The sequence below is a fragment of the Ranitomeya imitator genome, chromosome 4 (genome assembly GCF_032444005.1).
Source record: "Ranitomeya imitator isolate aRanImi1 chromosome 4, aRanImi1.pri, whole genome shotgun sequence".
NCBI lineage: Eukaryota > Metazoa > Chordata > Amphibia > Anura > Dendrobatidae > Ranitomeya > Ranitomeya imitator.
In genome coordinates, this window is record NC_091285.1 from 15,737,937 (window position 1) to 15,765,161 (window position 27,225).

Below are 27,225 nucleotides of genomic sequence, written 5' to 3' on the forward strand. Positions count from 1 at the left end.
AGTGTGTAATGGTGATATTGATTCCCTCTTCCCATGTGTATAACCTTACATTTATCATTGTTAAACCTCATCTGCCACCTTTCAGCCCAAGTTTCCAACTTATCCAGATCCATCTGTAGCAGAATACTATCTTCTCTTGTATTAACTGCTTTACATAGTTTTGTATCATCTGCAAATATCGATATTTTACTGTGTAAACCTTCTACCAGATCATTAATGAATATGTTGAAGAGAACAGGTCCCAATACCGACCCCTGCGGTACCCCACTGGTCACAGCGACCCAGTTAGAGACTATACCATTTATAACCACCCTCTGCTTTCTATCACTAAGCCAGTTACTAACCCATTTACACACAATTTCCCCCAGACCAAGCATTCTCATTTTGTGTACCAACCTCTTGTGCGGCACGGTATCAAACGCTTTGGAAAAATCGAGATATACCACGTCCAATGACTCACCGTGGTCCAGCCTATAGCTTACCTCTTCATAAAAACTGATTAGATTGGTTTGACAGGAGCGATTTCTCATAAACCCATGCTGATATGGAGTTAAACAGTTATTCTCATTGAGATAATCCAGAATAACATCCCTCAGAAACCCTTCAAATATTTTACCAACAATAGAGGTTAGACTTACTGGCCTATAATTTCCAGGTTCACTTTTAGAGCCCTTTTTGAATATTGGCACCACATTTGCTATGCGCCAATCCTGCGGAACAGACCCTGTCGCTATAGAGTCCCTAAAAATAAGAAATAATGGTTTATCTATTACATTACTTAGTTCTCTTAGTACTCGTGGGTGTATGCCATCCGGACCCGGAGATTTATCTATTTTACTCTTATTTAGCCGGTTTCGCACCTCTTCTTGGGTTAGATTGATGACCCTTAATATAGGGTTTTCATTGTTTCTTGGGATTTCACCTAGCATTTCATTTTCCACCGTGAATACCGTGGAGAAGAAGGTGTTTAATATGTTAGCTTTTTCCTCGTCATCTACAACCATTCTTTCCTCACTATTTTTTAAGGGGCCTACATTTTCAGTTTTTATTCTTTTACTATTGATATAGTTGAAGAACAGTTTGGGATTAGTTTTACTCTCCTTAGCAATGTGCTTCTCTGTTTCCTTTTTGGCAGCTTTAATTAGTTTTTTAGATAAAGTATTTTTCTCCCTATAGTTTTTTAGAGCTTCAATGGTGCCATCCTGCTTTAGTAGTGCAAATGCTTTCTTTTTACTGTTAATTGCCTGTCTTACTTCTTTGTTTAGCCATATTGGGTTTTTCCTATTTCTAGTCCTTTTATTCCCACAAGGTATAAACCGCTTACACTGCCTATTTAGGATGTTCTTAAACATTTCCCATTTATTATCTGTATTCTTATTTCTGCCCTCAGTCACTGGCTTTTCCATTCTGGCGGAGAAAATTGCGCGGGAGCTCACGCCAATTTCTTCCGTGATTTAACACTTTGTTTTAACAGCTAGAGCCCCCAAATTTTGCACACACACTCTACTAACATTAGTAGTGAGGAATATGTAAAAAATAAGGGATATGAAATGGTTTACTGTATGTAACCATGTCTCATATCCTGCCGGGTTTGATAAGGAGAAAGCAAAAGCCGGTAATTGAATTACCGGCATTTCTGCTATCTAGCGCTGTATGAAATATAAATATATACAGTACAGACCAAAAGTTTGGACACACCTTCTCATTTAAAGATTTTTCTGTATTTTCATCACTATGAAAATTGTACATTCACACTGAAGGCATCAAAACTATGAATTAACACGTGTGGAATTATATACTTAACAAAAAAGTGTGAAACAACTGAAATTATGTCTTATATTCTAGGTTCTTCAAAGTAGCCACCTTTTGCTTTTGTACACTCTTGGCATTCTCTTGATGAGCTTCAAGAGGTAGTCACCGGGAATGGTTTTCACTTCACAGGTGTGCCCTGTCAGGTTTAATAAGTGGGATTTCTTGCCTTATAAATGGGGTTGGGACCATCAGTTGTGTTGTGCAGAAGTCTGGTGGATACACAGCTGATAGTCCTACTGAATAGACTGTTAGAATTTGTATTATGGCAAGAAAAAAGCAGCTAAGTAAAGAAAAACGAGTGGCCATCATTACTTTAAGAAATGAAGCTCAGTCAGTCCGAAAAATTGGGAAAACTTTGAAAGTGTTTCCAAGTGCAGTTGCAAAAACCATCAAGCGCCTCAAAGAAACTGGCTCACATGAGGACGGCCCCATGAAAGGAAGACCAAGAGTCACCTCTGCTTCTGAGGATAAGTTTATCCGAGTCACCAGCCTCAGAAATCGCAGGCTAACAGCAGTTCAGATTAGAGACCAGGTCAATGCCACACATAGTTCTAGCAGCAGACACATCTCTACAACTGTTAAGAGGAGACTTTGTGCAGCAGGCCTTCATGGTAAAATAGCTGCTAGGAAACCACGGCTGAGGACAGGCAACAAGCAGAAGAGACTTGTTTGGGCTAAAGAACACAAGGAATGGACATTAGACCAGTGGAAATCTGTGCTTTGTTCTGATGAGTCGAAATTTGAGATCTTTGGTTCCAACCACCGTGTCTTTGTGCGACGCAGAAAAGGTGAACGGATGGACTCTACATGCCTGGTTCCCACCGTGAAGCATGGAGGAGGAGGTGTGATGGTGTGGGGGGCCTTTGCTGGTGACACTATTGGGGATTTATTCAAAATTGAAGGCATACTGAACCAGCATGGCTACCACAGCATCTTGCAGTGGCATGCTATTCCATCCTGTTTGCGTTTAGTTGGACCATCATTTATTTTTCAACAGGACAATGACCCCAAACACACCTCCAGGCTGTGTAAGGGCTATTTGACCAAGAAGGAGAGTGATGGGGGGCTACGCCAGATGACCTGGCCTCCACAATCACCAGACCTGAACCCAACCGAGATGGTTTGGGGTGAGCTGGACCAAGAGTGAAGGCAAAAGGGCCAACAAGTGCTAAGCATCTCTGGGAACTCCTTCAAGATTGTTGGAAGACCATTCCCAGTGACTACCTCTTGAAGCTCATCAAGAGAATGCCAAGAGTGTGCAAAGCAGTCATCAAAGCAAAAGGTGGCTACTTTTTGTTAAGTATATAATTCCACATGTGTTAATTCATAGTTCTGATGCCTTCAGTGTGAATGTACAATGTTTCATAGTCATGAAAATACAGAAAAATCTTTAAATAAGGTGTGTCCAAACTTTTGCTCTGTACTGTGTATATATGTATACCCCTATACTATGTGCAGACATTTATTCTATCTGTTCTATTCTATCCTGTCAGTGTGATTTTACTGTACACCGCACTGAATTGCCGGCTTTTCTATAGAACACCGCTGCGTATTTCTTGTAAGTCACACTGTTGGTCCGTGTGTAATCCGTATTTTTCTTGCCCCCATTGACTTTCATTGGCGTTTTTTTTGCACAGTACGCTGACGAACGCCGCAGGCTGCGATTTTCTACGCCCGTAAAATACATCTGAGAAATATACGGCAGATAGGAGCTGCCCCATAGAGAATCATTGGCCCGTGTGCGATGCATTGTTTTTGCGCCGCTCATACGTCCGTAAAACTCTCTAGTGTGACCCCGGCCTAATTGCCACATATGACAGTGTGAACTGGAGCAGAGCTGGAGTGGCGCTCTTGATATTTAAAGGGGAATTCCTTTTTGTGGTGACGTCTTGCAAATATATATTCTTACAAAAAACATGTAATATTTTTCCATTTTGTGGCGAGTTTGGCTGGCTGAGCTCGGATACATACGGTCTGTCGTGGGTACCCTGCGGGGGGATTAGAGCGCGCTTCCCTGTGTGCGTTCCCTCCGCAGACCACATGGCACGGAGGAGCGATCCTGGCGTCTCAGAATAGCAACCAGTCCAGATGGCAGCAGACGCGCGTCAGCGACGGGCACAGCGCACCCAAGCTGAACCCTGACATAGTGGATGGCGGTGACCCCGGTACTGACCCCTGCACACCTGTGCATAAATGCTCTGTGCTGCTGTTTGCATCACATGTTCTATTACCACATCAACCTTAAACTCCAAAATCCTATCCTGATAAGTAGTTGATGTACTAGTAATAATAATAACACTATCAAATACTTCCAATTAGAAATGTAGTATAGTTCTTCTGATTAGCTATGTCGTTTACCTCATGTGCAGAGCAGCGCAGTAGCTTAGGTATCCATGGTTGCGACCACTGATATAGTGACAGTTGGCAGTTAGTGGTTGTAACCATGGATACCTAAGCTACTGCAATGCCCTGCACATGAGGAAAGCGACATGGCTAATCAGTAGAACTATACCACATTTCTAATTGGAGGTATTTGATAATATTATATTACACCTACTACATATTGGGATAGGATTTTGGAGATGGGAATATGAAAAGATAAATGACCGGCTCATTGCCGGAGTGCGGTCAGATTCGCCATCTGCGGACATAAGAGGCTGCCAGGCGTCTTCTTATTAAAGAAAAACATTTCATCGCGTCTTCAGTGAAGCGAGAAGTCTTGAATCGAGGCCCAGGTGCATTGTGGGTATGCTGTCAGGCCCGCCGCTCCCTGCATTAGCGCTCGGACCCCCCTCGGTCACATCAGCCATTAGCTCCATTTCTGTCATTACCCAACAGACCCCGGTGGATCGTCCCGACCCTTACAATGAATCAGCGTCAATCAGACGCCTCTATATACAGGCGGCTGCTATAATACAGGGGGCTGGGGACCACGGACCGCCAGAGACCCAAAGCCAGCACCACAGAATCGTAAAGAAGATCGCCACAAAAAGGAGCAACGCGTCATAAAATCTCACTCCCCGCTAAAAAACGACACCTCGTACCGCAAAACACACAAAATCCGATCTTATCTCATAAGTAGCAGAACTGGAAGCAGAAGGTCCTATAATAAAACAGAAACATATTTATTTCTGATACTTGTATTCTGGGGTCCGATTGCTGGTGGATCTGGGAGGTCTGTGCCCGCATTAGATATGAGATGGTAGGTGGATATTAGATAGCACGGGACACCACTGACATTTTGTCAGTTTTGTTCATTTTTGGTAAGTAATATTATATATTATTCTTGTATATAAACAGATAGATATGAGATATGGATATTATATATGTGATAGATGTGACAGATTAACAGATATATCTATAATATCTATTGATCTCATAACTATCATAGCTCGTATATATCTTCTTGTACACATATTTATACATCTTTATGTAACTCAGATCTGTTTATATACATCAATAATACATATTACCAAACAATAAAAGATAATAGATAGATAATAGATAGATAAATAGATATATAGATAGATAATAAATAGATAGATATAGATAGATAATAGATAAAAGATAGATAAAAGATAGATAATAGATATATAAATAGATGGATAATAGATACATAATAAATAGTAAATAGATAAATAGATGATATATAGATGATAGATAATAGATAGATAATAGATAGATAGATAATAGATAAATTAATAGATAGATAATAGATACACAGATATTACATAGATGATAGATAGATAGATGAATTGCTGGGGAGGCCTGAGCTAACATATTGTTGTGTTGTTCCATCTTTATGAATATAGATAGATAATAGATAGATAATAGATAGATAATAGATGATAGATAGTAGATAATAGATATTAAATAAGATAGATAATTGATAGATAATAGACAGATAAATACTAGATAATAGATAGAAAATCTATAGATAAAAGATAGATAATAGACGATAGTGAATGGAGGCAGCATACCAATAATTATGGCAAAAAAACATTGGTTTATTATGAGCCCATAGTGGCAACGTTTCAGTTGTGAGCTATAAACCTATTTGTAATTTTTGATAGATATTAGATAGCACAGGACACCATGGCCATTTTGTAAATTTTGCTAATGTTTTGGCAATTAATCTACTGTGTATATATATAACTGAGTGCATGTGTGTGTATGTATCAAGCCACACCCACTCCACATAGCCCCACCCACTCTGCATAGCCCCACTCCACATGCAAAGCCCCGTCCACATTGTCCACGTTGTTAGTGCACAAAGTTGGAGACACATTCACATCGAAAGCCACCCTGCAAAACTCACCGACTGCGACGTCCCAGCCGCTGCGAGCTACAATCAGGGCCGCCGCGTTCAGAGTATCGGAGCGCGGCAGGCTCAGGCCACATCTAGCTCCGTCATGTCTAGAATGGAGTTGCTCCTGTGAGGCATGACGTCTGTTATGACCTGGTGGTCAGGACAATAATGGTGGTTAAGAGCACACGGAATGACCTGATAGTTACTGATAATAAAGGACGAGCTCTGGGACGTGGGAACTCTGCTGACCACAATCCCTAATCCTATCAAACACACTAGAAATAGCCGTGGATTGCGCCTAACGCTCCCTATGCAACTCGGCACAGCCTAAGGAACTAGCTAGCCCTGAAGATAGAAAAATAAAGCCTACCTTGCCTCAGAGAATTTCCCCAAAGGAAAAGGCAGCCCCCCACATATAATGACTGTGAGTAAAGATGAAATTACAAACACAGAGATGAAATAGATTTAGCAAAGTGAGGCCCGACTTACTGAACAGACCGAGGATAGGAAAGGTTACTTTGCAATCAGCACAAAAACCTACAAAAAGACCACGCAGAGGGCGCAAAAAGACCCTCCGCACCGACTCACGGTGCGGAGGCGCTCCCTCTGCGTCCCTGAGCTTCCAGCAAGCAAGACAACAATGAAAATAGCAAGCTGGACAGAAAAATAGCAAACCAAAGAAATACAAGCTGGATTTAGCTTCTGCTGGGAAGACAGGTCACAAGAACGATCCAGGAGAGAACTAGACCAATACTGGAACATTGACAGGTGGCATGGAGCAAAGATCTAAGTGGAGTTAAATAGAGCAGCCAGCTAACGAATTAACCTCGTCACCTGAGGAAGGAAACTCAGAAACACCCACCAGAGGAAGTCCATGGACAGAACCAGCCGAAGTACCATTCATGACCACAGGAGGGAGCCCGACAACAGAATTCACAACAGACGTCAAGGGAAAGGGAGTAGACTCATGGATTACACCACTGTGCTCATAGCAGGAAGTTGCTGTGCACGTGTGAGGGGAAGAGAGAAGTGAGGAGAAAATGAGGAGTGAGATGAAAATGAGAGGAGTGAGGTGAAAATGAGAGGAGTGAGGTGAAAATGAGAGGAATGAGGTGAAAATGAGAGGAGTGAGGGGAAAATAGTGGTGTGAGGTGAAAATGGTAGAAGTGAGGGGAAAATGAGAGGGGTGAGGGGAAAATAGTGGTGTGAGGTGAAAATAATGGAGTGAGGGGAAAATGAGAGGGGTGAGGGGAAAATAGTGGAGTGAGGGGAAAATGAGAGGGGTGAGGGGAAAATAGTGGAGTGAGGGGAAAATGAGAGGGGTGAGGGGAAAATGAGAGGTGTGAGGTGAAAATGAAGAGGTGTGAGGGGAAAATAGACTAGCAATTGGAAAATGACAGGTTTGAGGGGGACAAATGAGAGTAGTAAGGAGGAAAATGAGAGGCGTGATAGTAAAATGAGAGAAGTGAGGTGCTGCTGCAGTATGAGGCTGTGTATAGAGAAGAGTGAGGCGCTGCAGGTGGAGGCTGTGTATTAGGCCACATTCACACGTTCAGTATTTGGTCAGTATTTTACCTCAGTAATACAGTGGGGCAAAAAAGTATTTAGTCAGTCAGCAATAGTGCAAGTTCCACCACTTAAAAAGATGAGAGGCGTCTGTAATTTACATCATAGGTAGACCTCAACTATGGGAGACAAACTGAGAAAAAAAATCCAGAAAATCACATTGTCTGTATTTTTATCATTTTTTTTGCATATTATGGTGGAAAATAAGTATTTGGTCAGAAACAAACAATCAAGATTTCTGGCTTTCACAGACCTGTAACTTCTTCTTTAAGAGTCTCCTCTTTCCTCCACTCATTACCTGTAGTAATGGCACCTGTTTAAACTTGTTATCAGTATAAAAAGACACCTGTGCACACCCTCAAACAGTCTGACTCCAAACTCCACTATGGTGAAGACCAAAGAGCTGTCAAAGGATACCAGAAACAAAATTGTAGCCCTGCACCAGGCTGGGAAGACTGAATCTGCAATAGCCAACCAGCTTGGAGTGAAGAAATCAACAGTGGGAGCAATAATTAGAAAATGGAAGACATACAAGACCACTGATAATCTCCCTCGATCTGGGGCTCCACGCAAAATCCCACCCCGTGGGGTCAGAATGATCACAAGAATGGTGAGCAAAAATCCCAGAACCACGCGGGGGGACCTAGTGAATGAACTGCAGAGAGCTGGGACCAATGTAACAAGGACTACCATAAGTAACACACTACGCCACCATGGACTCAGATCCTGCAGTGCCAGACGTGTCCCACTGCTTAAGCCAGTACATGTCCGGGCCCGTCTGAAGTTTGCTAGAGAGCATTTGGATGATCCAAAGAAGTTTTGGGAGAATGTCCTATGGTCTGATGAAACCAAACTGGAACTGTTTGGTAGAAACACAACTTGTCGTGTTTGGAGGAAAAAGAATACTGAGTTGCATCCATCAAACACCATACCTACTGTAAAGCATGGTGGTGGAAACATCATGCTTTGGGGCTGTTTCTCTGCAAAGGGGCCAGGACGACTGATCCGGGTACATGAAAGAATGAATGGGGCCATGTATCGTGAGATTTTGAGTGCAAACCTCCTTCCATCAGCAAGGGCATTGAAGATGAAATGTGGCTGGGTCTTTCAACATGACAATGATCCAAAGCACACCGCCAGGGCAACGAAGGAGTGGCTTCGTAAGAAGCATTTCAAGGTCCTGGAGTGGCCTAGCCAGTCTCCAGATCTCAACCCTATAGAAAACCTTTGGAGGGAGTTGAAAGTCCGTGTTGCCAAGCGAAAAGCCAAAAACATCACTGCTCTAGAGGAGATCTGCATGGAGGAATGGGCCAACATACCAACAACAGTGTGTGGCAACCTTGTGAAGACTTACAGAAAACGTTTGACCTCTGTCATTGCCAACAAAGGATATATTACAAAGTATTGAGATGAAATTTTGTTTCTGACCAAATACTTATTTTCCACCATAATATGCAAATAAAATGTTAAAAAAACAGACAATGTGATTTTCTGGATTTTTTTTTCTCAGTTTGTCTCCCATAGTTGAGGTCTACCTATGATGTAAATTACAGACGCCTCTCATCTTTTTAAGTGGTGGAACTTGCACTATTGCTGACTGACTAAATACTTTTTTGCCCCACTGTATAACCCGAAACCACGAGTGAGAGAAAAATACAGAAGTGGTGACATGTTTCTAATATACTTTTCCTCTGATTCTTTTACTCCAAGTTTTAGCTTACAAATAGTGAGGTAAAAATACTGACCAAATAATGTGTGAAATATAATCATTGTAATTAGTTACTATGCTTGGGCAACACCGGGCTCTTCAGCTAGTATGATATATTATTCATGTAAGTGAACAGATGAGATATGATATACAGTAGATATATCTATATGTTTATATAGTTTCATCGTTTGTTAGGCTGAAGGCCGCCATAACCCCATTGAGTTAACCCTATACCCTCAGCTGTGGATCCAGAGGAAGGCAAAAGCCCCATGGGGCAGAGCAGACACTAATAGCTCCTACCCGACGCCACAAGCGGCAACCGGACCGGCTCCCGGGATCTACGTCCCATCACAGAATCCAGTCCAGGGCCCATAACCTGCAATATTATATTTATCAGGGAAAGCGTCCGGACCGTCGTCTCCGATTACAGATCCTGCTGGATTGATGTATCACGCCGGCCACGTATTGCTGCACCTCAGCTCCTCCGGCATTGCATGAGTCATCTCTATATCTATACAAGTGCGTCTCAGCCATGTTCGCTATTATACAACAGGTGCAGATGGTTATTACTCATTTATACATAAAGAGCCATTGCTGCCCAAAGCAACCAATCATAGCTCAGCTTTCATTTTTCCAGAGCTCTTTTGGAGATGAGAGCTGGGTTCTGATTGGTTGCTAGGGGCAACAAGGCCTATTAGTAAATCTGGAAGAATGAAGCCTTCCTGTATTACACAGGGGATGATATATATATAAAAAAAATTAAACTTTGCTCTCTGTACTATAATCCCAGAATATTCATCCCCTCGCTGCATGAGTGACGCTCCCTACAGCGCCTATAATTAATAAATAATCTTCCATCACGGAGAGCAGGAAGCCAAATGTTTAACACCTCAAATGCCGCCATCAATCACTGCCAGTGGCATTTAAGTCGCACCACCCCAATCGCGTGTCCATCCGGGTGCCTATTACCCCTGACTGTGACATAAGCACTGGGTGCCAATGGGTTTCCATAGCAGCTGTTTAAAGGCCCCCATCACTGCCATGTTGGAATTCCTGTATAGCCATGATTCCCCGAAAAAAAAAATAATTAAAAAGATGAAAAAAATGTTTTTTAAAATATAACAAAATTAAAAAAAAAACAACATAAAAATTCAAAATCACCCCTCTTTTCCCCATTTCAAAATGCAAAAAATAATAATAAAAAAGTCTGGTATCAAACAACAATAAAAGTGATCAACACAGTGAGTTTATCCCCAAATGTTACCAATAAAAAAAAACACAGGTCACCATGTAATAAAGACACTTCCAATATAGTTCTATCGCCGATAAAAGATATAATAAGAGGGTTATAGTTCTGAGAAAATGGTGACACAACTCAAAGGGCTTTTTTTCTTTATAAATTTTGGAATTTTTTTCACCACTAAAGTAAAACAAAAAAACTGTCAAACATGACATCGAAAAGATCATGCAGATTACAGCGCTGATACCAGTTTGTCAGGGGACGCAACGCCGCTGCCTCTAATCATCAGGACAATTACGAAATTGATTGACGAGTGATGGACGAGGTCGCCGCAGCTTCCAAATCTAGGCCAGTTATTGGGGAACTCACAGTGAGCGTATGGGATATGCACCTCCGATTCCAGTCATGGTACTCCTTAGGAAAACGGACAAAACCACACAAAGCTGTACTTTCCAGGACTGACAAAATACAAAAACCCAAATTCTGCATTTTATTAGATCAACGTTATGCCCACATACTGCACCTGCCCTTGGTGACCTCATATAGGGGCTGTTGTGGGATGTGCTAGATCTTTTAGAAGTTTATGGAAACCCCAACTTTCAGTATATAGTTTCCCTGGAGGTCCGAGGCGGTCAATATTGTCATCATGTTTCCTATTGCGATTTTCTCTGTCTATAGCGATGAAACATGGCATGGATAGCATCATCCTTCGACTGTTATTAAGTTGGAAGGGTTAGAATGTTCTTTCGGTAGTGTCAGTGAATGCGTTATGTTCGTCCCTTCGCTATAACGCTGAAAAATATATCTCCCATAAATCTTAGATCAATGCAAACCCCAAAATTCACCACTAACCACTGCCGCCAAAAAGTCTCAGAACAGTACTTTGATCACAGGAAGCCAGTGCCATGGAACTGTACTTCTCTGCATCTGAGTAAACCCATCTCAAGCTGAGTGTCTGGTTCTCAGAGCAGATCTCCTGTTGTAATTACCTGGTCACTGTAGAAGCCCCCTACTTCAATGGAGGTTAAAGTGACAGTTCTATCTCACTTCTCCAGTTATAACTAATCCCATATGTTCAATGTGAGTCCAACTTCAATGGAGGTTGAAGTGTCAGCTCTTTACCATTTCCCAAGTTACAATTAATCCCCTATGTTCAATGTGATGGTTACATGTCCCCTTTCCGAAGATGTCTGTATGAATTTTAAAAATAAAACCTTTTAATTTTAGTATTGGCATGATTGTACTAACCTGAAGAATGAGCCACAATAAAAGTCATGAATACTACCCCAAAAAAATTAATACCAAAATTACGTTTAGAATTTTTTTTTTCCAATTTTTTGAGTATGGTAAAGTGAATAATGTAATTAGAAACTAGGACTCTTCCCCCCCAAAAAATGAACCCTCATATGGCAAAGTTTATGGAAAAATATAAAACTGGTTGCAGCAGGAAGGGGTTAAAGAAGCCATAAGAAGGCATATGATAATTAATAAAATCCTATAAGTTCTCCTGATTTCTTGGGATCCCATCCTCACTGCTGCCACTAAAGCTCTTTTTATAGAAGGTGATAATTGAGTAACTGCGAAATAACAGTATGTAAGTGTCGGTGCCGTGAAATCACAAAAACACATGTCTAAGTGCTGGGAAAATATTATCATTGACAGAAAAAATGGCTTCGGATCATCTCCGCCACATTGCTGTATACATCTGATGGCAGGTGGCCACTCTTTAACCCCTTCCGTTCCTCGTGCTGTCGCTGGGGTTTCGCTAATTATTATAAATCAGGTTCCATTAGAAATCCTATTAGTGTGAATATACATACTGATTATTAATCATATATACAGTACAGGTCGCCAGATGCAGATCCTCCTGTAAATTCATATCTCGCAGCGTATTCTGCTGTGTAAATAGACTCCCGCATGTGCCTCATTGTTCCCTATAGTTACTCCTGTATGAGATCCTCCCTACCGAAAAGAGCAAACATCTATTATTGACACGGAGGAGAACTAATTATAGTGCTGACGTGCTATCCTAATGAAATGTTTATAATAAATGGGGGGGGGGGAAACAAATTTATACAAGAATATAACTATTATAATACTGCTCCTACATACAAGGATATAACTACTATAATACTGCCCCTATGTACAAGAATATAACTACTATAATATTGCTCCTATGTACAAGAATATAACTACTATAATACTGCCCTCTATGTACAAGAATATAACTGCTATAATACTGCCCCTATGCACAAGAATATAACTGCTATAATACTGCCCCTATGTACAAGAATATAACTACTATAATACTGCCCCTATGTACAAGAATATAACTACTATAATACTGCTCCTATGTACAAGAATATAACTACTATCATACTGCCCCTATGTACAAGAATATAACTACATTAATGCTGCCCCCTATGTACAAGAATATAACTACTATAATACTGCCTCCTATGTACAAGAATATAACTACTATAATACTGCCCCCTATGTACAAGAATATAACTACTATAATACTGCCTCCTATGTACAAGAATATAACTACTATAATACTGCTCCTATGTACAAGAATATAACTACTATAATACTGCTCCTATGTACAATAATATAACTACTATAATACTGCCCCTATGTACAAGAATATAACTACTATAATACTGCTCCTATGTACAAGAATATAACTACTATAATACTGCTCCTATGTACAATAATATAACTACTATAATACTGCTCCTATGTACAAGAATATAACTACTATAATACTGTCCCTATATACAAGAATAGAACTATTATAAAACTGCTGCTACATACAAGAATATAACTGCTATAATACTGCCCCTGTATGCAAGAATATAACTACTATAATTCTGCTCTTACATACAAGAATATAACTACTATAATACTGCCCCTATGTACAAGAATATAACTACTATAATACTGCCCCTATGTACAAGAATATAACTACTATAATACTGCCCCTATGTACAAGAATATAACTACTATAATACTGCCCCTATGTCCAAGAATATATCTACTATAATACTGCCTCTATGTACAAGAATATATCTACTATAATACTGCTCCTATGTACAAGAATATAACTACTACAATACTGCCCCTATATACAAGAATATAACTACTATAATACTGCTCCTATGTACAAGAATATAACTACTATAATACTGCCCCTATGTATAACAATATAACTACTATAATACTGCCCCTATGTACAAGAATATAACTACTATAATACTGCTCCTATGTCAAAGGTGTCAAACTGCATTCCTCGAGGGCTGCAAACAGGCCATGTTTTCAGGATTTCCTTGTGTTGCACAGGTGATAATTTAATCGACCGGAACAGAATGATTCCATCACCTGTGCAATACTAAGGAAATCGTGAAAACATGACCTGTTTGCAGCCCTCGAGGAATGCAGTTTGACACCTCTGTCCTATGTACAAGAATATAACTACTATAATACTGCTCCTATGTACAAGAATATAACTACTATAATACTGCTCCTATGTACAAGAATATAACTACTATAATACTGCTGCTATGTACAATAATATAACTACTATAATACTGCCCCTATACAAGAATATAACTACTATAATACTGCTCCTATGTACAAGAATATAACTACTATAATACTGCTCCTATGTACAATAATATAACTACTATAATACTGCTCCTATGTACAAGAATATAACTACTATAATACTGCTCCTATGTACAAGAATATAACTACTATAATACTGCTGCTATGTACAATAATATAACTACTATAATACTGCCCCTATGTACAAGAATATAACTACTATAATACTTCTCCTATGTACAAGAATATAACTACTATAATACTGCTCCTATGTACAATAATATAACTACTATAATACTGCTCCTATGTACAAGAATATAACTACTATAATACTTCCCCTATGTACAAGAATATAACTAATGTAATACTGTGTTCTATACCTACATTTTTCAAACGCTGAAATTAAAAAAACACAGAAAGTCCAACTAAACTGTGGGCATCCATCAAATGGAAAAAAGTAATAAAATAATTCCTTAAGACAAAAGCATTTATTTATGCAGCAGAATCCTCTCTGTTTAAGCTGTTTGCCGCTCTCATTTCTAATGTTCTGCCAACACGACTCTTCTTGGCAATGATACCGGCATTTATTTTATGAACAAGAGCCAAGATGACTCTGCTGATTCAATGAAGATGAGGTCACTCTAAAAATTGATGTAGCAGTAAAACAAATCCACCTATACAGAGGGCTGTAAATGTTTTTTTTAACATTGTTGTTGACCTTTACCACTGTAGAATGACATTGATTAAAACAGTTTTAGCAACTAAGCAATGAATCAATTGTAGTTAATCATGGTTTGTGGATCGAAAGTTCTAAATGATGTCTTAATCACGACCCGTAAAGTTATAAAGAACATATAAACATATAGGTCATTTCCAACATGGTCTACCAATCACAAAAAATGATGTTACTATTGACGTCAATAAGGGAGAAGAGTTCAGGAAGGTCAAGAGGTGACCATATTATCTGTCCAGAGAAGGTCGAGAGGCCCCTATTTACATTAGATGGTTGACTAATCCGACCTACTTTAAAGTATATAAATTTAGGAAGGACAAATATTGACCACATGATCGATCGGGAGAAAGATGGAAAGCCGCCTTACACATTACATCATTGGCTAGTGCCAATTAAATTTTCAGGAATGCTTAAGTTAATCAAGTGGGTATGACGGACATTAGAATTTTCTCCTTGATGAAAGAAAAGAAGAAAGTACACACTCCCAGCAATTTAACCCATTTTCACTTACGGCTTAATACCCCATATGGAAAGCTAAGGCATTTTCATAAACATAATAAATATATTTTCAATGCCGAAACATTTTTTTATCAGACTTTGACACCATATGTGACCACAGATAATCATGTTGAAGTCATCCTAGTTCAGTCTTGCAGCATAACAAACATTTCTTTTCTATTTGATATTTCATTGATTAGTTAATAACTGTGCCTTGATTAACTTTGGTGTTTATAAAATAGCTTGGAAGTGAACTTGACAATAACGTAGAATAAAGTTAGACAGCTAATGGTAGGATGTATTGTAAAAATGGTAATGAAGGGCTTAGTAGGGTGCCCATCGCTGTACCTAAAATTTCTCCTGACCTGAATATTTTAAACAAAGTCACTTTATCCCTAGAGGCAACATACATCGCAATGTTATAAAGACATGGTGTAAGTGCTGTGGATTATCTATGTATGCTGCGCTGGTATTATAATGTTCCTTCCCAGTTTTTTGGCTACTCTCATGACGGAATACATCTCCATACCCCTTTTCAATTTTGAAGTAGAGTCTCCAATCCTGCTTATGGCCTGATTTATGTTATAGCAAATCTTTTCTGTCCTCAGTTCAATTGCAAATCTACAATGAGCAGAGAGATATGAATAATCTGTCAGACTTTTTGCCTATCAACCTGATTTCTCGGAAACACTATGGATGTTATGCCGTCTGTCCATAGAAAACAGTTGATCTCTAAAAACTTAGTCCTACTAGAATGGCACTGTGCTATCAGAAGAGAAGGGAATACGCATTAGTCCTGCATTATTAATTAGACTTTTCTAAAAATAAATCAATGGGAAGAATTCTTTATAATAATAACATCACCCCCACACCACCCAACTATGCCCCCTATAACCTGAAAACAAAAGATTTCCCTGGCAGCATTAACTGAGAATACGCGGAGACTGTCTAATCTTTGTCTCCTGCAGCCGTGCTCTCTGGACTCCTTCTTAAAGGGAACCTGTCACCCCGAAAATCCGCTTTCCATGACGTCCTCTTCTGATCTTCAGCCACGGCTCCGGTGCAGGCGTACATTGCTCTGCCCTGTTGAGGGCAGAGGATAGTACTGCAGTGCGCAGGCGCCGGAAAGGTCAGAGGCCCGGCGCCTGCGCACTGCAGTACTTTGTCTGCCCTCAACAGGGCAGAGCAAAGTACGCCTGCGCCGGAACCGTGGCTGAAGATCAGAAGAGGACGTCATGGAAAGAAGATAGGAGGCGCCGCAGCGGACCGGAGACGCCCATCCGACCTGACCAGCAGCGGGACCGCCCCCGGGTGAGTATAATATAACGTCTTTTTCTCCTTTTTCAGGTAACATCGGGGGCTTATCTACAGCATTACAGAATGCATTACAGAATGCTGCAGATAAGCCCCTGATGCCGGTGGGCTTACCTCACCCCGGATTTTCGGGGTGACAGGTTCCCTTTAATGTAAATTGCTGAAGTCTCAGTAAATAAAGACTCTGACGGCAAGGATCAATACGTGTTTTCATTAGCTAGATAGCTTTATGAATATCTCATATCGTCAGCTGCTGGCCAAAATCTGACATATCCCTGAGATCTTCTCAGGATCTTTATTAAGAAGGTAACACAGGTAAAAGCAAAAACTAAGTTAAATATTAAGCCACAATCCTCATCCTTTTAACGCCTTTCTGTGGTCTGCAGAAGGTGGTCACACACATTGGGCTTATTATATTCAAACTGCCAATTACAATGAGACAGGCCATCCATGACTTTGGGGGGTGTCCAAACTTTCCATGGTGAGTGTGCATTTATATGAGGAACGGTCAAGCTGACAGCAATGTACTGTAATATGTCTGCACCTTGATAATAATTGGTTAGCTTTCCCCTAAGAATATACCATACTACTATATTGCCTCCTAAGTACAAGAATATAATTACTATAATACTGCTCCTATGTACAAGAATATAACTACTATAATACTGCCCCTATGTACAGGAATATAACTACTATAATACTGCCCCCTATGTACAAGAATATAACTACTATAATACTGCCCCTATATACAAGAATATAACTACTATAATACTGCCCCCTATGTACAAGAATATAACTACTATAATACTGCCCCTATATACAAGAATATAACTACTATATTGCCTCCTAAGTACAAGAATATAATTACTATAATACTGCTCCTATGTACAAGAATATAACTACTATAATACTGCCCCTATGTACAGGAATATAACTACTATAATACTGCCCCCTATGTACAAGAATATAACTACTATAATACTGCCCCTATGTACAACAATATAGCTACTATAATACTGCCCCTATGTACAACAATATAACTACTATAATACTGCCCCTATGTACAAGAATATAACTACTATAATACTGCTCCCTATGTACAAGAATATAACTACTATAATATTGCCCCTATGTACAAGAATATAACTACTATAATACTGCCCCTATGTACAAGAATATAACTGCTATAATACTGACCCCTATATACAAGAATATAACTACTATAATACTGCTCTCCTATGTACAAGAATATAACTACTATAATACCGCTCTCCTATGTACAAGAATATAACTACTATAATACTGCTCTCCTATGTACAAGAATATAACTACTATAATACCGCTCTCCTATGTACAAGAATATAACTACTATAATACTGCTCTCCTATGTACAAGAATATTATAACTACTATAATACTGCTCCTATGTACAAGAATATAACTACTATAATACTGCTTCTATGTACAAGAATATAACTACTATAATACTGCTCCTATGTACAAGAATATAACTACTATAATACTGCTCCTATGTACAAGAATATAACTACTATAATACTGCTCCTATGTACAAGAATATAACTACTATAATACTGCTCCTATGTACAAGAATATAACTACTATAATACTGCCCCTATGTACAAGAATATAACTACTATAATACTGCCCCTATGTACAAGAATATAACTACTATAATACTGCTCCTATGTACAAGAATATAACTACTATAATACTGCTCCCTATGTACAAGAATATAACTACTATAATACTGCTCCTATCTACAAGAATATAACTACTATAATACTGCTCCTATGTACAAGAATATAACTACTATAATACTGCTCCTATGTACAAGAATATAACTACTATAATACTGCCCCATATACAAGAATATGACTACTATAATACTGCCCCTATGTACAAGAATATAACTACTATAATGCTGCTCCCTATGTACAAGAATATAACTACTATAATACTGCCCCTATGTACAGGAATATAACTTCTATAATGCTGCCTCCTATGTAAAATAATATAACTACAGCGGATATAAAAATTTACATACCCAGCTATTTGTCATGGAAAAATGCCATAACAAAAATAATAATTTCAGAAGTTTTCCACTTTTAATGTTGGCCTTAATCTTTACAAATCCACTGTTAATCTAAAATTGTCATTTACAGTTATTCTGATTAGCCCCATATAAGGTTTCTCTGCTGTCGGAGGATCTTCTGACATTTTCTTACTTGCATTTTACAGCAAAATCCATGGTCCACAAACAGCTGTCAACACAGAAAAGGGATCTCATTGTTGAAAGTTATCAGTCAGGAGAAGGGGACAATAAACTGTGATCTATCATGGAACACTGTGAAGATGTCATCAACAAGTGTATGAAATTTGGTACAACGGTGATATTACAGAGAACTGGACGTTCTTCGTAAATCGATAAAAAGCCAAGAAGGAAATTGGTCCGGGAGGCGGCCAAGAGGCCGACAGCAACAGTAAAGGAGCTGCAGGAATTTCTGATGAATTCTGGTTGTGCTCCGTATGTGACAACAACATATTCTTCTTATGTACAGCCTGTGTGGTAGGGAGGCAAAAAACATCCAAGTCGGCTATGTTTTACCAAAACCCCAACACGTCTGCCAAAACCAACTGTGGAACGTGTTCTCATCTGATGTGACAAGGTGCAACTTTTTGGCAATAATTCCAAAAGATGCCAAACCAGTGTCGCACATCACCAGAAGATCACCATCCCCACAGTGAGGCATGGTGGAGGCAGCATTAAGCTTTGGGGCTGTTTTTTTTCAGCAGCATGAACAGCGACTTAAAAGTTATGAACTTTCAAAATATCTGTCAATTTTTTCAACATAAATTTCAGGCTAAAAAGAGGAAGAGGAATTTCGCTTTTCAGCATGACAACATTTTACCGGGGGCGTGTAGACTTTTTATATCCACTGTATCATTATAAATCTATGCTGTCGGTGTGTTCGGACTGATGAGGATAACCACGCCGCTGTCCTGGTTATTGTTTTTTTTATGCTCTACTTGGTCACACATGACGTTTATATTCATTATATGCTGCAGAGGCTTCTGGGTAATATTTCCCCTCCCCCAGAGCTGCGATCATTAGACAGTGAACTATGGACTCGTCTCCAACCTGTGGCTTTCCAGCTGTTGCAAAACTCCCATCATACCCCAGGCCAGGCCTCTGATTGGTCAATGACTTCCCTAATGGGAGCGCTAGCATTGATCTTCACCTTCTGTGTACCATCCGGACACTGCGCCAGGCCCAGGACGTACTGACAGGAGGGAGTTTGGGGTCCCGCATCCAGCTCTTAGGGCCCCAGACTGACAACACAACACTGCGTCTATTACACCCACACCTGACACAACCACACTTGGCCATCCACACCAGTCACCGAACAGATGTAGCAGAGCTGAACTTGTGGTTTTGGTGTTTGGAAGCGCTATAGTGTTAGAATTAAGAATATGTTGTAGGTTGACCTGCAGTCCTATGCAATCGCAGGTATCAGGTATGCTACATGACTGACTCAGCTCTGCTACATGACTGACTCAGCTCTGCTACATGTATACAAAAGAGGACAACCTGTACGGGCCTGAGCAATAACAGGGACAACTGTTCTAATTAACCCATAATCAAGTATTGCAGGAAAAGTGTCTGTGTGTGTATATATATACTGTCTATACCGTATATACACAAATATAAGTATGTAGTACATGTGTATATACAGTGGGGCAAAAAAGTATTTAGTCAGTCAGCAATAGTGCAAGTTCCACCACTTAAAAAGATGAGAGGCGTCTGTAATTTACATCATAGGTAGACCTCAACTATGGGAGACAAACTGAGAAAAAAAAATCCAGAAAATCACATTGTCTGTTTTTTTAACATTTTATTTGCATATTATGGTGGAAAATAAGTATTTGGTCAGAAACAAACAATCAAGATTTCTGGCTCTCACAGACCTGTAACTTCTTCTTTAAGAGTCTCCTCTTTCCTCCACTCATTACCTGTATTAATGGCACCTGTTTAAACTTGTTATCAGTATAAAAAGACACCTGTGCACACCCTCAAACAGTCTGACTCCAAACTCCACTATGGTGAAGACCAAAGAGCTGTCAAAGGACACCAGAAACAAAATTGTAGCCCTGCACCAGGCTGGGAAGACTGAATCTGCAATAGCCAACCAGCTTGGAGTGAAGAAATCAACAGTGGGAGCAATAATTAGAAAATGGAAGCCATACAAGACCACTGATAATCTCCCTCGATCTGGGGCTCCACGCAAAATCCCACCCCGTGGGGTCAGAATGATCACAAGAACGGTGAGCAAAAATCCCAGAACCATGCGGGGGGACCTAGTGAATGAACTGCAGAGAGCTGGGACCAATGTAACAAGGCCTACCATAAGTAACACACTACGCCACCATGGACTCAGATCCTGCAGTGCCAGACGTGTCCCACTGCTTAAGCCAGTACATGTCCGGGCCCGTCCGAAGTTTGCTAGAGAGCATTTGGATGATCCAGAGGAGTTTTGGGAGAATGTCCTATGGTCTGATGAAACCAAACTGGAACTGTTTGGTAGAAACACAACTTGTCGTGTTTGGAGGAAAAAGAATACTGAGTTGCATCCATCAAACACCATACCTACTGTAAAGCATGGTGGTGGAAACATCATGCTTTGGGGCTGTTTCTCTGCAAAGGGGCCAGGACGACTGATCCGGGTACATGAAAGAATGAATGGGGCCATGTATCGTGAGATTTTGAGTGCAAACCTCCTTCCATCAGCAAGGGCATTGAAGATGAAACGTGGCTGGGTCTTTCAACATGACAATGATCCAAAGCACACCGCCAGGGCAACGAAGGAGTGGCTTCGTAAGAAGCATTTCAAGGTCCTGGAGTGGCCTAGCCAGTCTCCAGATCTCAACCCTATAGAAAACCTTTGGAGGGAGTTGAAAGTCCGTGTTGCCAAGCGAAAAGCCAAAAACATCACTGCTCTAGAGGAGATCTGCATGGAGGAATGGGCCAACATACCAACAACAGTGTGTGGCAACCTTGTGAAGACTTACAGAAAACGTTTGACCTCTGTCATTGCCAACAAAGGATATATTACAAAATATTGAGATGAAATTTTGTTTCTGACCAAATACTTATTTTCCACCATAATATGCAAATAAAATGTTAAAAAAACAGACAATGTGATTTTCTGGATTTTTTTTTCTCAGTTTGTCTCCCATAGTTGAGGTCTACCTATGATGTAAATTACAGACGCCTCTCATCTTTTTAAGTGGTGGAACTTGCACTATTGCTGACTGACTAAATACTTTTTTGCCCCACTGTATACAATGTACAATATTGCATACATTCAATCCCTTATGGACGACATGTTTTGACACATTTGTGCATTTGTCCCAATCCGTTTTCCGTGCGAACAGTAAACACAGGTAGGATGTATTCCTGTTTCTTCAAAGCGGTAAGCTGGCTTTGCCAAAAAAATCTTTTATATATATATATATATACAGTACAGACCAAAAGTTTGGACACACCTTCTCATTTAAAGATTTTTCTGTATTTTCATGACTATGAAAATTGTACATTCACACTGAAGGCATCAAAGCTATGAACTAACACATGTGGAATTATAAACTTAACAAAAACGTGTGAAACATCTGAAAATATGTCTTATATTCTAGGTTCTTCAAAGTAGCCACCTTTTGCTTTGATGCCTGTTTTGCACTCTTGGCATTCTCTTGATGAGCTTCACGAGGTAGTCACCGGGAATGGTTTTCACTTCACAGGTGTGCCCTGTCAGGTTTAATAAGTGGGATTTCTTGCCTTATAAATGGGGTTGGGACCATCAGTTGTGTTGTGCAGAAGTCTGGTGGATACACAGCTGATAGTCCTACTGAATAGACTGTTAGAATTTGTATTATGGCAAGAAAAAAGCAGCTAAGTAAAGAAAAACGAGAGGCCATCATTACTTTAAGAAATGAAGCTCAGTCAGTCCGAAGAATTGGGAAAACTTTGAAAGTGTCCCCAAGTGCAGTGGCAAAAACCATCAAGTGCTACAAAGAAACTGGCTCACATGAGGACGACCCCAGGAAAGGAAGACCAAGAGTCACCTCTGCTTCTGAGGATAAGTTTATCCGAGTCACCAACCTCAGAAATCGCAGGTTAACAGCAGCTCAGATTAGAGACCAGGTCAATGCCACACAGAGTTCTAGCAGCAGACACATCTCTACGACAACTGTTAAGAGGAGACTTTGTGCAGCAGGCCTTCATGGTAAAATAGCTGCTAGGAAACCATCGCTAAGGACAGGCAACAAGCAGAAGAGACTTGTTTGGGCTAAATAACACAAGGAATGGACATTAGACCAGTGGAAATCTGTGATTTGGTCTGATGAGTCCAAATTTGAGATCTTTGGTTCCAACCACCGTGTCTTTGTGCGATGCAGAAAAGGTGAACGGATGGACTCTACATGCCTGGTTCCCACCGTGAAGCATGGAGGAGGAGGTGTGATGGTGTGGGGGGGCTTTGCTGGTGACACTGTTGGGGATTTATTCAAAATTGAAGGCATACTGAACCAGCATGGCTACCACAGCATCTAGCAGCGGCATGCTATTCCATCCGGTTTGCATTTAGTTGGACCATCATTTATTTGACTCCAAACACACCTCCAGGCTGTGTAAGGGCTATGTGACCAAGAAGGAGAGTGATGGGGGGCTACGCCAGATGACCTGGCCTCCAGTCACCAGACCTGAACCCAATCGAGATGGTTTGTGGTGAGCTGGACCGCAGAGTGAAGGCAAAAGAGCCAACAAGTGCTAAGCATCTCTGGGAACTCCTTCAAGATTGTTGGAAGACCATTCCTGGTCAAGACCTCTTGGAGCTCATCAAGAGAATGCCAAGAGTGTGCAAAGCAGTAATCAAAGCAAAAGGTGGCTACTTTGAAGAACCTAGAATATAAGACATAATATCAGTTGTTTCACACTTTTTTTGTTAAGTATATAATTCCACATGTGTTAATTCATAGTTTTGATGCCTTCAGTGTGAATGTACAATTTTCATAGTCATGAAAATACAGAAAGATCTTTAAATGAGAAGGTGTGTCCAAACTTTTGGTCTGTACTGTATATACAGTTAGGTCCATATATATTTGGACAGAGACAACATTTTTCTAATTTTGGTTATAGACATTACCACAATGAATTTTAATCAAAACAATTCAGATGCAGTTGAAGTTCAGACTTTCAGCTTTCATTTGAGGGTATCCACATTAAAATTGGATGAAGGGTTTAGGAGTTTCAGCTCCTTAACATGTGCCACCCTGTTTTTAAAGGGACCAAAAGTAATTGGACAATTGAGTCCAAGGCTATTTCATGGACAGGTGTGGGCAATCCCTTCGTTATGTCATTCTCAATTAAGCAGATAAAAGGCCTGGAGTTGATTTGAGGTGCGGTGCTGCATTTGGAAGGTTTTGCTGTGAAGTAAACATGCGGTCAAAGGAGTTATTCATACAGGTGAAACAAGCCATCCTTAAGCTGCAAAAACAGAAAAAAACCATCCGAGAAATTGCTACAATATTAGGAGTGGCAAAATCTACAGTTTGGTACATCCTGAGAAAGAAAGAAAGCTCTGGTGAACTCATCAATGCAAAAAGACCTGGGGGCCCACGGAAGACAACAGTGGTGGATGATCGCAGAATAATCTCCATGGTGAAGAAAAACCCCTTCACAACAGCCGACCAAGTGACCAACACTCTCCAGGAGGTCGGCGTATCAATATCAAAATCTACCATAAAGAGAAGACTGCATGAAAGTAACTACAGAGGGTTCACTGCACGGTGCAGCCACTCATAAGCATCAAGAATAGAAAGGCTAAAAAACATCTATAAAAGCCGCACAGTTCTTGCAGAACATTATTGGACAGATGAAACCAAGATCAACTTCTACCAGAATGATGGAAAGAGAAAAGTATGGTGAAGGCGTGGTACAGCTCATGATCCAAAGCATACCACATCCTCTGTAAAACCCGGCGGAGGCAGTGTGATGGCGCGGGCATGCATAAACCCGGCGGAGGCAGTGTGATGGCGCGGGCATGCATGGCTGCCAGTGGCACTGGGTCACTAGTGTTTATTGATGATGTGACACAGGACAGAAGCAGCCGGATGAATTCTGAGGTATTCAGAGCCGCCATACTGTGTGCTCAGATCCAGCCAAATGCAGCCAAACTGATTGGTCGTCGTTTCATACTACAGATGGACAATGACCCAAAACATAAACCCAAATCAACCCAGGAGTTTATTACAGCAAAGAAGCGGAATATTCTGGAATGGCCAAGTCAGTCACCTGATCTCAACCCAATTGAGCAACATTTCACTTGTTAAAGACTAAACTTCAGATAGAAAGGCCACAAACAAACAGCAACTGAAAACCACCGCAGTGAAGGCCGAGCATCAAAAAGGAGGAAACACAGCGTCTGGTGATGTCCATGAGTTCAAGACTTCAGGCAGTCATTGCCAACAAAGGGTTTTCAACCAAGTACTAAAAATGAACATTTTATTTAAAATTATTGAATCTGTCCAATTACTTTTGGTCCCTTTAAAAACAGGGTGGCACATGTTAAGGAGCTGAAACTCCTAAACCCTTCATCCAATTTTAATGTGGATACCCTCAAATGAAAGCGGAAAGTCTGAACTTCAACTGCATCTGAATTGTTTTGTTTAAAATTAATTGTGGTAATGTCTATAACCAAAATTAGAAAAATGTTGTCTCTGTCCAAATATATATGGACCTAACTGTATACAGACATATACACACATATAGTACACACACACACATATCTATACAGACACACACACACACACATATATACAGACACATACACACATATAGTACACACACACACACACACACACACACACACACATATATATATATATATAGACACATACACACATATAGTACAGATATATATATATATATATATATATAAATACAGACACATACACATATATAGTACACACATACATATATATACAGACATACACACATATAGTACACACACAGACATATATACAGACACATACACACATACTGTATAGTACACACACATATACACATATATACAGACACATACACACATACAGTACACACACATTATATATATACAGACACATACACACATACAGTACAAATATATATATATATATAAATACAGACACACACATATAGTACACACATACATATATATACAGACACATACACACATATAGTGCACACATATATACATATATATACACACACACATATATATATATAAATACACACACATACACACACATAGTACACACATACATATATATACAGACATACACACATACAGTACAAATATATATATATATATATATATATATATATATATATATATATATATATAAATACAGACACACACATATAGTACACACATACATATATATACAGACATACACACATACAGTACACACATATATATTTTTCCCTAGGGTTTGTGATTTTCCACTGTTCCCGGCGATAGCACATCACATGGTTTTCTGTAGAGATTGGTGACAACGCACCGTATGGAATCGCACAGCACACTCGGCTCTGCTACATCTCCGTCCTCGTCATCTGTCACAGTGTCGCACCCTTTCCATCCCGGATACTCAGCTCTTGTGACACATGTGGATTGATCCCCAGACCTGTGCACGCTGCTCTGGCTCTGCTACATTGTACAGCCCCATGCTCTATATCCTGGGGATGGGGCATCTATCCAGCCCTGGTCCTGTGCCACCCCAGACCCAGCATTGCAGGGGTGCACAGCCCTTACCTGGATCCTGGGAGCCTGCCCCTGTAGCATCAGACAGTGCCACTGAGCATCCTCATCCTCTGCATCATCACATCACAGGAGGCAGCTGATGCCTCAGCCTCTCCCAGCTCTTGGCTGCTGCCATTGGCTGCGGCCTCCATGGAGTCCCATCCCCTCCTTCCAACCATCAGGGCTGGATACATAATTTAGTGAACCAACTGGTGGACAAGCCGATCAACTGTCAGCACCAGGCCGGGCCCATTCATGGGCAACCCAGTTCATTCAAAGGGGAAAGGTGGGGGTGTGTGGATAATGACTACTCCCAGGCAAGATGAATGCACTGTACGCAGCTCTCCTGCATAATTATGGGGGCTGAACCTTTTGGTATTACAGTATATTAATTTAAGATGCACAACAGGCTCCGGGGGCCGCAGAGACGTTGATATAGCGGCACGGTGAGCGCATTCTGAGATACCGCAGGGGAAAGTATAGGGGAATTATCCAAATGTCAATCTCCTAATATATTCTTATCCCAATCCCACAACTGAGTGTGTAAGTCCGTAACAGAAGAATAATGCCGCTCCTATAAAATATA

The 27,225-nt window shown here is 40.3% G+C and overlaps 1 protein-coding gene across 1 annotated transcript in view; it reads right to left on the reverse strand.

The window, feature by feature from the left end:
* SYN3 (synapsin III) overlaps positions 1–26,738 on the reverse strand; it is a 222,306-nt gene extending 195,568 nt beyond the window's left edge. Inside the window, exon 1 of the mRNA XM_069763145.1 lies at positions 26,652–26,738. The gene's annotated coding sequence lies outside the window, so the exon portion shown is untranslated. The remainder of the gene's footprint in view (positions 1–26,651) is intronic.
* Positions 26,739–27,225: the final 487 nt, after the last annotated feature.